General features: G+C 34.7%; 1 long non-coding RNA gene across 1 annotated transcript in view; it reads right to left on the bottom strand.

Moving 5' to 3' along the window:
• Positions 1-10,692: 10,692 nt before the first annotated feature.
• LOC103794406 (uncharacterized) overlaps positions 10,693-14,335 on the bottom strand; it is a 121,843-nt gene continuing 118,200 nt past the window's right edge. The window contains exons 4-5 of the long non-coding RNA XR_004740292.3: positions 11,199-11,342; positions 10,693-10,935 (exon numbers count right to left, since the gene is read on the bottom strand). This is a non-coding gene — a long non-coding RNA (uncharacterized LOC103794406). The remainder of the gene's footprint in view (positions 10,936-11,198; positions 11,343-14,335) is intronic.

The following is a 14,335-nucleotide window of genomic DNA, read 5'->3' as shown; positions in this document are numbered from 1 at the left end:
AGCTGAGATCACACCATTGCACTCCAGCCTGGGGAACAAGAGCAAAACTCCATCTCAAAAAATAAACAACAACAACAAAAAACCCAAAATTTAAAATTTATTAAGCTATAAAAATGACTAATGAATTTTAAAAAACAGAAATAATTCAAATTCCATTGTTCCACTGGAAAAAAAATTAGAAATTTATAAAAATGTAGTCAGGTGTAGTCGTTCATGCCTGTAATCCAAGCACTTTGGGAGGCTGAGGCAAGCAGATCACATGAGGTCAGGAATTCGAGACCAGCCTCCACAATACAGCAAAACCCCATCTCTACTAAAAATATAGCTATTAGCCAGGCATGGTGGCCGGCACTTGTAATCCCAACTACTTGGGAGGCTGAGGCAGGAGTATCACTTGAACCTGGGAGATGGAGGTTGCAGTGAGCTGAGATCATGCCATTCCACTCCAGTGTGGGTGTTGCAGTGAGACTCGATCTCAAAAAACAAAAAAAAAACCCAAAAAATTAGCTGGACATGGTGGCATGTACCTGTAGTCCTAGTTACTCAAGAGGCTGAGACATAAAGATTGATTGGGCCCTGGAATTCGAGGCTGCAGTGAGCCAAGATCATGCCACTGCACTCCAGTCTAGGCAACAGAGCAAGTCTGTCTCTAAGAAAAACAAAACAAAACAAAAATTTAAAATAAACAAGTCAGCTAATTGAAAATATTTTTTAAACTCTCTGTGGCAGATACTGATAGTTCTCTGCTTATCTGTGCTGTCATTTTACATAATAATAGAATTTTTAATTGGGTCCATGGTCAACCAGTGAAATAATACATTTCCCAGAATCCCCTGATTCTAGATGTGGACATGTGATCAAATTCTGGTCAATATGGTGGGTGGCAGTGATGTTTGCAACTTACACTTTGTGAATCCTTTTCTTCCTCCTCATGCCTCTTCTGTGGGTTAGAATGTGATTATGATGCTAGGACCTACAAGAGTGATCTGAAATCATGATGGGAAACTGCCTATTGTGGAAACTGGGGTACAGCAGAGAAGAAAAAGACCAAGCACCTTCAGCCCTAGACTGCCTGCATGTATGTAATCCCTTATTTTAGCACCTTCAGCCCTAGACTGCCTGCATGTATGTTATCCCTTATTTTAGCACCTTCAGCCCTAGACTGCCTGCATGTATGTAATCCCTTATTTTAGCACCTTCAGCCCTAGACTGCCTGCATGTATGTAATCCCTTATTTTAGCACCTTCAGCCCTAGACTGCCTGCATGTATGTTATCCCTTATTTTAGCACCTTCAGCCCTAGACTGCCTGCATGTATGTAATCCCTTATTTTAGCACCTTCAGCCCTAGACTGCCTGCATGTATGTAATCCCTTATTTTAGCCACTATTGTCTGAGACGTCTCATTTATAGCAGCCAAGCAGGATTTCTAACTAATATGCCTCTTTTCTTGAGTTGAATAGGAAAAAAACCTCAAAGTCAAGATTATTGAAAATGATGATGAGGATATTGGATATAAGATCTTATATGCTAGAAACAAAATATATCTCGAATGTATTCTGTCAGTGCATTTTTTACTAAACAAGGAAGAATGAAAATAAGCTATCACTCATCAAAGTTAGAAACTATTTAGATTAATCTAAGGAAAATGAGAGAAAAAAATTAAAGATAGAAGAGGAAATTAGGACAACAGAGAAACTGCCAATAAAATTAAATAGGTAGGGTGAAAACAAAATGTTGCAAAATAATTTTATCCAAGGTGGATACAGAACTGAGTCACCTTTATGGTTTTCTTCAAACCCTCTGATAACTGGCATTTGTCATGGCACATGAAATATCTCAGAGTCTACAACAGGAAAATGTCCTAATTTATCAAACAATGCTAGCTTAACACTGACACCCAAATCTGACAAAACAGACAAATTAAAACTCAACATTTATGATCATTGAGGCAAAACTTCCTAAAAATGCTTACTATAGGAAAAAAATTTTATGTTTCCAGTTACATGGCAAATAAACTACCTAAAATATTTATGAAAGACAAGAATAAAACTGTGTTTGCCATATAAAGGTAAAAAAACCGACCTCAATATTTCATAAACCAAATGTAGAGCTATGTTAAAAGAAAAATAATATCTAAGAAAATGAAATAACTGAATAGTAGAAACACTATTAGCATAATGTATCATGGAATCACAAGATCAAAGGAAGAAAATTATTTGAACATTTTTATAAATTCTGGAGCTGTGTTTTCTATACTTTTTTTTAAGACAAGAGTCTTGCTCAGTTGCCCAGGCTGGAGTGCAGTGACACAATCCCTGCTCACTGCAACCTCTGTCTTTCAGCTAATTTTTGTATTGTTAGTAGAGACGGGGTTTCGTCTTGTTGGACAGGCTGGTCTTGAACTCCTGGCCTCAAGTGATCCACCCACCTCAGGCTCTCAAAATGTTGGTATTACAGATATGAGGGCTAGAAGTATTTTTATATAGAGAGATGCAAAATTATATATCCAGCCATGACAAAACAAGGAAAATGAACATGGTAGCAAACAGCTCTCTCTCATAACACTAACTTCATATGTAATGGTAGATGCTAAAGGTATGTTTATCAAGCCCACAAAGAGGACAGCAACATTGGTTCTCATTACTTTTTAAAGGTAGTTTTTTGAGAGTTCTAGCCAAGAACAAGCAAGGCAATCATATTATCATTTCTCAGTGATAGTTTGAATGTAAACAAAAGTGACAACACAAAATCCTAGAAGGAAAATAATAATAGAAATAATGATATCATTTTCCTATATAGGAGAAACAACATTGGTAAGTATTATGGAAAAATATATAATTAAAATTTCTGCAATACCAATTCTAGATTAGTTAAGGAAAAACTTAATGAGAGATTCAAATAAAAATGAATAAATGTTGGGAGGCCGAGGTGGGCAGATCATAAGGTCAGGAGTTTGAGACCAGCCTGACCAACATGGTGAAACCCTATCTCTACTAAAAATACAAAAATTAGCTAGGTGTGGTGGTGGGCACCTGTAATCATCCCAGCTACTCAGGAGGCTGAGGCAGGAGAATCACTTGAACTCAGGAGGTGGAGGTTGCAGTGAGCCAAGATTGCACCATTGTACTCTCCAGCCTGGGTGACAGAGAGTGAGACTTTGTCTCAAAAAAAAAAAAAAAAAAAAGAATAAATGGAGACATAATATGTTTCTAATAGGATGACCTGATATATTATCAGTCCTCCTCAGGTTAATTTATATATTTAATGTGACTTCAAGCAAAACCCCAACATGAATATTTTGTGCCTATTAAGATTTTTTTGGAAGTACAGAAGTCAAGAATATACAAATAATATTTACAATAAATATTTTAAGCATTGTTTTCATTGAGGTAAATGATATAGTAAAATGTACAAATCTTGATTTTCCAGCTCAGTGAATTTTTATGAATGTATGTAGCCCTTATGATTACCATACAAGATATAAAACATTTTCACACTCCTAGAAAATTCCCTCATGTTCCCTCCCAATCAATGACCCCAACCCAGAGATCATTATGACTTCTATCACCATAAATTAGTTTTGCCTGGTATTGAATTGCATAAAAATGGAAGCCTACAGTATACATTCTTTTGTATCTCTTTCTGACAGTCACCCATGTCGTTGTGTGTATCAGTCATTTGCTCTTTCTTATTGCTGTGCAGCAGGGCATGGTATGGCTGTAGCATAACTTGCTGATCCATTCTTCTCTTGACGTACATCATGTTATTTCCGGTTTGGGGCTATTAGAAATAAAGCTGCCATAAACATTCTTAAGTATTTCTGTGGCTATATACTTTCATTTCTATTAGGTATATCCATAGGAATGAAACTTCTGGGTCATAGGATAGATGAATGTTTACCTGATTAGAAACTGGCAAACCTCTTTCCAAAGTGATTTTACCATTTTTCACTTCTCTCTCCCACCATTGTATATGAAACCCAGTTTCTCTATATCCTCATCAGCACTTCTATTGCTGGTCTTTTAACTTTATCTTTTTATCTACTTTCTATTCCAACATTTTGCTTTGTGATGTGACAGATGGAGTCTTTTTCTTGTTTTAATTATCTTATCTTCTCGTTACTGATTTGGAGGTATTTGAAAATAAGTATGTTGGGCACAGATTGTTTTTGTTAGGCATATGTAAATATTTTACCCTATGTGTGACTTGCTTGTTTGCTTTATTGATGATAAGTGGCTGTTTGATGAGAAGTATTATTTTTGATTCAGTCTACTTTTTTTAAAGTTAGTCCTTTTTGTATATTGCCTAATAAATGATCTCTCACCCCAAGGTTGCAAAGATATTCCCATATGTTTTCCTATGGAGGCTTTCAAATTTTAGTCTCCACATTTAAGACTCTGATACTTCCTTGAATTAACTTTTGTGTATGATGTAAAAAATGGATAAAGATAACTTTTGGTGGGGGAAGATGTCTAGTTGTTCCAGCACTATATATTGAAAATTAAGTTCCAGTTTATAAACATGATAATCTCTTCATTTATTTGATCTTATTCAATTTTATTCAGTCATGTTTTATAATTAACAGTGCTTTTGTCAAAAATCAAAGGCTCATATTTGTGTGGGTCTATTTCTCTAGTCTGTTCCATTAATTTATTTGTCTAGTTTTAACAACAATAGCACATTGCCTTGTTCTATTTTTGTAGCAAATACTGAAACCTGGTATTGTAAGTTCTCCAGCATTGCTGTTCTTCTGAATTTCTCAGTTATATCGGGTCATTTGCATCTTCATATAAACCTTATAATCAGCTTGTATATCTTTCATAATAAAAACCTGCTATTTTGATTGGGAATTTGTTGGATTTTTAGAGCAATATAGAGAGGACTGGCAAATTAACAATATTGAGTCTTCCAGTTCATGAGCATGATAGTCCTCCCATTTATTTAAATCTTATTTAATTTTATTCAGTGATGTTTTATAATTTTTGATTAAGAGCTTTTGCATAATTTTCACTAAATTCTCCCCACAGGTTTTTCAATTTTTTGATGCTACTGCACATAATGTTTTAAAAAATTTATTCCCAATTGTGGCAGCTAGTGTTCAGAAATACTCTGGATTTTTGTCTGTTTACCTTATAACCAGCAGTATTGCTAAAATTCACATGTGATTTTTTGTCAATAAATCTACCAGTTTATTTACAGATTTCTTTGGAATGTCCATGTATATAACCATGTCACATACAGAGTGTTACTCTTCCTTTCCAATGCTTAGAACTGTTATTTCATTTTCTTGTCTTATTTCAATGAGTAGAACTATTAGTACAATGGTCAATAGAAATAATAATAGTAAATATTTACATTAAATTTCCTATTAGTTGTACTATGGTTTTAGTAGATAACCTTTATAGATTAAGTTCCTCCTTATACCTAACATGTTAAGAGTATCCTTTCAAGTAAAAAAGTGTCAAATTTTATGAAGTAATTTTTCTGTATCCAATGATAACATTTTGTGTTTTATTCTTCTGAATCATTAGGTGCGAATTAAACTGATTTTAAATGTTAAGCCATCTTTGCATTCATTGAATAACTATACTTGTTTATAATATATTATCCTTCAAATATATTACTGGATTCAATTATTGTGTATAGGATTTTTATATCTACGTTAATTAGGAATACTGGTCAATAATTTTTCTTTTTTAATAGTCTTGTCATATTCTGATATGGTTATGTGAGATATATAGAATATGTATATCTCACATACCATAAGTCAAAATATATTCTTCCTATTTCTGAAAGTTTGTGTAGAACTGGTATTTCTTAAATGCTTAGCAGAATTTTTTTATTTCTTTGTTTTGTTTTGGCTTGGGTGACTCTTTGAAGATTGGTAATTACAAGTATTATCTCAAAACTCCATCTCAGTTTTTTTTGAATGTTCTTTTTTCTCTGATTTAATTTCGGTTTCTATTGATCTGTCTTTAAGTTCACTCAGTTTTTTCTGCTGTTCTTCCGGCCTGGTATTGTTCATCTAATGATTGTCTAATTTTAAATATTACTTAAAATTATTTATATTTATTTGACAAAAATAGTATATATTTATGGTACACAAACATGATGTTTTGATATATGTATACATTGTGGAATGGCTAAATCATGCTAATTAACATGCATTAATTTAAAATATTTTATAATACCTATTTTATTATTAGTACTTTCATTTCTCTGTGGAAATTATCAAGTTTCTCATCCATTAGATCTATTTATTGCTCTAATTTTAAGAGACAGTTTTAGTAGTGATTTTACAGTCATTTTGGGGTTATCCATATTCGCATTATATAGATTTTGTTTTTCCTTTGCACAAAAGTTACATTTTCCTTATTTTTGCCTTGAATTGTAACTTTTTGTTGTGTTTAAAAACCGTGGAGATGCATACTCACTTCGGCAGTACATATACTAAGAAGATTAGCATGGCTCCTGCTCAAGAATGATGCAAATTTATGAAGCGTTCCATTTTCAAAAAAGAAAAATAATAAAAATAAAAACCATAGACTGAAGTAAATATAATTTCTTCCAGAAAGAGCGTATCTTTTTTTCTTATCAGGCAGTTAGAATGAAAATGAGAGGCTTTTTGCTTTGATCCAATAAGGAATTTAACAAGATTGTGGCTGATTTGCAGATCTAGTTAGTTTCAGATTGAATTTGTTTTCAAGATTTCTTGAGTGTGAAATCTTATCTCTATATATAAGAGGCCCCTCCTTCTTGCAGACTTTGACTCTCTATTCATTTTTCAGCCTTGCCTCTAGCTTCCCAAATGTTTCTGCAAGACACTGAGCAAAAGTCTGTGAATATTGGTGGCAGGAAGGCTCTGCTATCTCTGCACTTGGGGTTTCTAAGGTTCTACTCCATTATGCCAGCTCATAAGGCTGTTAAAAGTTTAACTGTTTTTCTCCCATACCCCCCGCATATTATTTCTGCCTAAATTCAGAAAGTGGTCCCAGGATGAAAGCAGTACATAGTCTCTGTTCACCCAAGAAGGGCCTGCCCCTCTTTGGAATTCTTTAATTCTTTGCATTGATAGCCCTCCAATGTGTTAAAAAATATTAATTTTTACTTTGTTTTTTCCTAGTGTTCTGGTGAAAGCAAATCTGTCAACAGTTGATGCCTTACTTTACTTGAAGTAAGACTCTGCAATTCAATTGTTGGGGAAGAAAGGAATCACGATGTGATGTTTGCATCCCAGAATTTTAGAGCATATTATAATTTCATATTGCGGTATTGCACAGAGTAGACCAATGTAGTTTGGTTAAACAGAAAAGAAACTCAAGAAATAGATTTTAGCTTGTGATAAAGATGATTTCCCTCAAAATTTGTAAAGTGTATTTAATATAGGAGATATAAAATACCTATGCGTTTAAAGAAAGTTAGAGCCTTTGTTTACCCAGTACTCCAAAAAGAGATTGTATAGGAGTTAACTTGAAAAATAAACCTACAAGAGTAAATATTTTAAAAGTACAAAAGAATATACCAAGAGATACAAAAAAAAAGAGAAAACAGAAACAGATTCTGCTTACAGCATTAATAAACTATATCTAGCATAAAATTAAGGAAAAATGATAAAGGAGAATAAAAATAGAATTTTTCTGTCTCAGGATTATTATTATTAAAATTTAAAAGTCCAACTCCAAAGTATATTTGTAAAATAAATATTTATTTGTAAAATAAATGATACACAAGTGTTATCACCCTTAATATATAAAAAGCTCTTATCAATCAACAAGAAAAAAGCAAATAGAAAAATACCCTAACAGGTAATTCACAAAGACATAACAATGGCTTACAAATATATTTTTTTAAATGTACATCATTTGTAATCAAAGCTGACTCTTTTTTTTAATATATTTTTTATTATACTTTAGGTTCTGGGGTACATGTGCAGATCATGCAGGATTGTTGCATAGGTAAATACGTGGCAATGTGGTTTGTTGCCTCCATCCCCCTGTCACCTACATGTGGCCTTTTTCCCCATGTTATCCCTCCCCAACCTCCCTATCCCCCACTGTCCCTCCCCTAGTGCCCTACAACAGACCCCAGTGTGTGATGCTCCCCTCCCTGTGTCCATGTGTTCTTATTGTTCAACACCCACCTATGAGTGAGAACATGCAGTGTTTGATTTTCTGTTCTTGTATTAGTTTGCTGAGAATAATTGTTTCCAGATTCATCCATGTCCCTACAAAGGACATGAATTCATCATTTTTATGGTTGCATAGTATTCCATGGTGTATATGTGCCAGATTTTCCTTGTACAGTCTATCATTAGTGGACATTTGAGTTGGTTCCAAGTCTTTGCTATTGTAAACAGTGCCACAGTGAACATACATGTGCATGTGTCTGTATGATAGAATGATATATAATCCTTTGGATATATACCCTCAAAGCTGACTCTTATAGCATTTTATTGTTCTCTTCCTGAGGTGAGAGGGGACTCAGCAATATTCTGATAGGCCCTTTTTTATTCTATGTATTTTAGGTATACAAAACAATGTTTTGATATATACACAGTGAAATGGTTACTACAGTCAAACCAATGAACATATCATCATCTCACAGTTACTCTTTTTTTGTGCTAAGAGTATCTAAAATCTACTCCATTAACAAATTTCCAGAATACAATATTATTAATATATAATAAAATACTATTGTATTAATAATACAATACAACATTATACAACACAAGATCTCTAGACTTATGCATTCTTCTAACTATATCTTTGTATCCTTTGACCTATTTATAGCAACTTACCTTCAACCGGATTAAAAAAATATACATTTTTGCTCCATCCCCATTTTATGTATTTGATGTCACAATTAACATATTATTTCTGTTAAGGAAATATTGTATCTATCATTATTTGTAATACTTTTGTCTTTTAACCTTTATACAAAGTTATAAGTGGTTTATATGCCACCGTTATGATATTATTCTGCATTTAACTATATGTTCACTTTAAGCAGTGAATTTTATGCTTTTATGTATTTTTATGTTAGTAATTAGTGTCCTTTCATATATATGTATTTTTTTTAGATGGAGTCTTGCTCTGTCACCCAGGCTGGAGTGCAGTGGTGTAATCTCAGCTCACTGCAACCTCTGCCTCCCAGGTTTAAGTGATTTTCCTGCCTCAACCTCCTGAGTAGCTGGGACTACAGGCATGTACCACCACGCCTGGCTAATTTTTGTGTTTTAGTAGAGGTGGGGTTTTTCTGCAATTCCTTCAGTTTTCACCAAATCAAAGCTGTGCCATGTTGTGGGCACAAAGAAGAGGCCTGAACCCTCCCTTCTCTGTATCACACCTTATCACCTGGGTAACACCATGTGCCTTTGTTTCTTTGGGGAAATAGCTCCTTTCCCTCTTTCCTATAATCCCATCTATTCCAAGGTATGAGGCCAGAAACCAAGACAAAGTTATGCCTTACTCCAATTAACCCAATTACACTTATACCCAATTATCCCATTTCAAGAGCACCCTGCCACGCAATGTTCATCTGAACTATTTCTTGTTCCACATACAATGAATGTAGACAAATGGACACCTAAGCTATTGGTCCACTCCTTATCTTCCATGTCCAGATATAAAGTAATCTCTTTAATGATCATCTACAATACCCAACAACATATTCATAGGCTGAGTTAGGAATTAACCATGCTCCATTCCCTTATGTCTTCCTGAAAATCATCTTCAAAAGTGGTGAGAGCTCTCTACTTCAACATTTACTGTACTGCTAACACTTATTGGATCTTACCAAAATCTTACCAAAATTTGCTAATAGCCTTCATTTTCTTTCTCCTTATAAGTCTCTATCTTTACCTATATTCCAAAGACACAATGAAGCACAGCTAATTGACTATAGTCAATATATAGTGAAACAAGTTGCAGAGAAGCCCAAAAATAAGCATTATGAAATCTTAAAACTCTAAGCCAACAAATTAACTAAAGAGGCAAAAGCTTCCATAAGAAAGAGAACTGACCTTCTGAGCTTTTGTCCCTTGGGGAATATTAGTTTTACCTTTTTTGCTAAAATGATGGCAGCCAGGCTGGGAACTTAGGCTAGATTATTTATTTAATGTGACAGCCCCTCCTCTCCTTTCTCTCTCTCCAACCCTTTCCCCATGACCTTTCCAGATTTTTCAAGTTTTTTTTTTTATTAAACCTCATAAAAAAATCAAAATTAGGTGAATAGGTACTGAAATCTTGAGTTACCTTTTGTTGCTCTTTGTTTAAAAAAAATTTAAATATTTCCCAGATGATCTTTACCTATGGACATTAATGACAGCAATTGCAGCCTTTAAAAGATGTTAAATAATCTCACTGATGTTCAGAAAAAACAAAAGTTCTGTAGTTCCAACTGCCTGTGTGGCAGAAGGAAAACTAAATTCTTGAAAAATGCCTGTTGATTACAGCTTTCTCTTGTTAAAAGAGTGATTGCTCAATGGGAAACGGAAGATCACAAATCTTCCACTTTTGAAACTAAATGATAATAGAGTTTTAATACCCTAACAAAAATAAAACCTCCTCCTGAGTGAGCTACTCAAACCCTGTATTGCTTGAATAATGTGTTCGGTTAAGTAGGGAGGCCTGCAATGTAGTAATTTCTCCAAGGAGGCTGCAGGGAGAGGAAAGTACATTCCAGACACCTAATCATTTACAATTGAGTTTAATGAGGTAATAATTTACAGCTTTGGGGGTGGAAGTATGGAAAGGTCCCTGCCAGGAACTAGACAGACTCTTTAAAATCCTGGAGTTTAACGAAGGCATTGGAGGGTGGTTTCATACAGCCCAACTTGTGTAATTCCATCTGCTCAGTGCTTGGACAGGAAGTAAATGATGGGGCACTTGGGACCTACATCTGGAAACAACATGTTTCAGAGGATTTTATAAATCCTGCAGTAAAAGGAGAAGAAGAAAGAAAAAAACAGAGGTGAAAGGGCGTAATTATGGAGGACGAGGAAGTACAACAAAGAAGGGGCTTTGCAGGTTCTTTTTGGTGTGAAGAATAACATTTTCTAACGTCAAAGTCAGCCATTGATAATACTTGACAAAACCCACTTATCAAGCCTGATATGAAAACAGAAGGCACGGAAGCTTCCTTTTTGAACAGGATTTGGATGAAGGCTATAAAGTAGTTCAGGAACTACTGAACTTACCTGAAGACGCCTTTCTGGTCTTCCAGCAGTATAGCTGTTACTTTCTTTGTTGTTGTGATTCCTTGGTTCATGGTATACTGGGTTAATTTTGCTTTCTGTTCACTGTTGTTTTTTAAATACAGCTAGCACATGAATGGACTTTGCCTTAAAGAGACAGAAAAGACTCAAGACACCATGACATGTTGTAAGGGTAAAAAGTCGCTGCTAGACTGGCCTTTATATTGTATGCCAATGATTGACATAAATTGGGATTTGTTTCTTCTCACTTAGACTGAATGTTCTGTATATGCCACTTTATGTTACCCCTATTTCAACTCTTCCAAGAGTAAGTCTCATGCTCCACAATTTCCAAATCCTCAAATACATTCTCCTATTCATGACCAAGGGTTCTCATTCTTTCCTCCTCTTCTTGTTTCTGAATATTGGGAAGAAATGATGTTGGATCAAAGAGAATAGAGAGGAACCATTACATTTCTTGTCATTAAAGAACATGGATCTAGGTTAAAATTTGTTCCTTTGTCCGAGTGTTATAAAATATTTTAGAAGGAAATATTGGGTGACTATGTGCCAGGCAGGTAAGTGGTGTTGTCAAGAGAAATCAGATGCATTCACAGTGAGCCATGTTACTTACTGGGATCTCTATCACATTCACAATTCTAATCGTTTATAATGATGTTTGAACATTTACTCTATGTAAGGTGGTTGACATGCATTATCTCATTTAATTCTTTCAGTAACCCTATGAAACATATTATACTTTTATCTCCTTTTACAGGTTCATAGAAGATAATATAGGTACATAGAAGATAATAGCTTAAGGTCACTAGGATAGAAGGTAGAATGGAGAATTCAAACTCATGTTTTTGCTTATATATAACTCATATATCATAAGAATTAAGCCTACAGTATTGCCTTGAGTTTCATATGTTTGGATGTCATAGGAACTTTCAAAAGATTTGGCCAGAGTGATGGTCCTAATGACATCGAGGAAATACTTTCAATTCCTCCCAAAAGCAAAAATTTCTATTTTTAAGGTATGTCATATGATACTTAGACTACTGAGTACAGAAAAAAAGGCTTTTACTTTGTGTCATACTTTTTTAGACCATGGACCTTAAATCTAGCTCAAAGAAAAAGAAAAATTGATTTTCAAATGCTTTGTTTTCTTATTTTCCAGAGAAGGAACTGTTTTCCACGTCCTATGTTTGAATACATTCTTTTGCTGATTAAAAATCATAAACAAGCTTTTTAGTTTCTCAAGATGTATAGTCTATCTTTTGAAAGTCTGGGAAAAATACACTGGAATAATAATAATGCTTTGCAAAGCTATGTGTGTCTATCCACAATAAGAAACACGTGACAAGGTGTTTAGTTACGGTTCCAATCCACATGAACTGGGAAGGACTTTCGAGTTTAATAAATCTTCACATGTGTGACACAAACAAGCTCCAATATATTACACTAGGGTTAATGCCAGCAAGGAAATCTGAGAAGAGAAGTGCTAATAAGAGTGGAAAAAATTGGAAAGTTTTAATATTAAGTTCTCATTTCTTTCTTTTTCTGGTCTGCAGAATTAACAGCCTGATTATTGTAATTTCACTGGGTACTGCTAGTTTATTTCCAGTTTTGAGAATATTCCACTGCTAATCTTAGAAAAACCAGTCTCTAGCTTGGAAAAAGCATATTTAGTTACTCACAAAACTGTTTTCTTTCTTTAAAAGATCTCAGAACTAATAAAGTAAGCAATCTCCAATCTTCTGGACCAGTGAATACAAGCTTGCATTAGATTGCTGACATCAGGTGTTACTTTCTCGATGCCAGAGTTGTGATATATATTACCTCTCAAATACATTTGGCATGAGTCAAGCATATAAAAATTAAGTCCATTATTGATTTTTTGTTCTTTAGAGAAGTACACTAGTGTCCCATTTATCCAGCATGATTGGGAATTGAGATCTTTTATTAAATGGATATTTATCCAAAAATTTTACCTTCTCAATTCCAGTTTTAAACACTTGCGACCAGATTCTATGGGTATCTTGCTGGAATATATGCATTATCTGTCTATCTTCTTAAAAAGAAGATGGTGAATACAACTTTGTCTTATCTTCACAACCTCAGATCTTTGTTCTGAATGACATTGTGTTACCCTGTATTCTGCTGCATTGTAGAATCACTGCTGATGTGTAAAAGGCTATTGAGGTGTGAAGAGCTGTGTTAAGGCTGAACAAAACTAGACCAGGTCATTTCAGTTCTTGCAAAGGCCTTTGGAAATTGTGTGCATATATGTGTGGGGGCGTGCTCTCTCTCGTTCCATTCTCCTAGTTGGTAGCTTCTAAGTCTCTGTGGCTGGAATACCTCACTCTAAAACTTATGGCTCTGAGAGAAGCTGCTAAGCTCTGCCTGGCTAAGCTGGGACTTTGTGACATCTGTTTAGGTCATTTGGAAGCTGTGGTTGTTCCATTTCTCATTCTGGATTGTGTAGTAGATATCTGAGACTGCCAGATTACTCACCTCTGAGTAAGCAGGCAATGTCTAATGTTATGCTTATTTTGCAAAATATTAAACAACTTCACACTCTCCATCCCAAATCCTTTCTTTTTATTCTGTTGTGGACTTTACTAATGATACTACTACTTTCAGTCACCCCCATCAGAGGCCCAGGTTGTAGCATGGACCTTTGGGACAGGTGATTTTAAAGCCCAATATATCTGAGTTTGAATTTCTTTTCCCCAACTTGACAGTTGCATGATCTTAGCCATGTTAATTCATTCTATCACTCATTTAACAAATATTTATTGGGTACCTATTGTGTACCAAGGAACATTCTGGGCTCTTGGGATAGAGTGCATGGAATGTACAGCCTAGTTAGTTGACAACAAATGAGCAAGTAAATATATGGGTGTCAAATGGTGGTAGTGCAGGGGATATGTGGAATAGAGTGTAAGTGATTGAGATGAATCGAAGATGTTTATGAAACCTGCTTGGGAGGAAGGCCTGATAGGAATGTACCCACGAGAGGATGGGAAAAGCAGAATTGGAGCCACCATGGATAGACAAGCTTTTATAGAAGTCTTGTAGTAAAGAAAGGCAGAGATATGTTATGGTAGCTGGGGTAAATGAGGGTTTTGATTTAA

The sequence above is a fragment of the Callithrix jacchus genome, chromosome 1 (genome assembly GCF_049354715.1).
Source record: "Callithrix jacchus isolate 240 chromosome 1, calJac240_pri, whole genome shotgun sequence".
NCBI classification, from domain to species: domain Eukaryota; kingdom Metazoa; phylum Chordata; class Mammalia; order Primates; family Cebidae; genus Callithrix; species Callithrix jacchus.
Note: the sequence above shows the minus strand (reverse complement) of the source record. Positions and strands in the feature narration are given on the sequence as shown.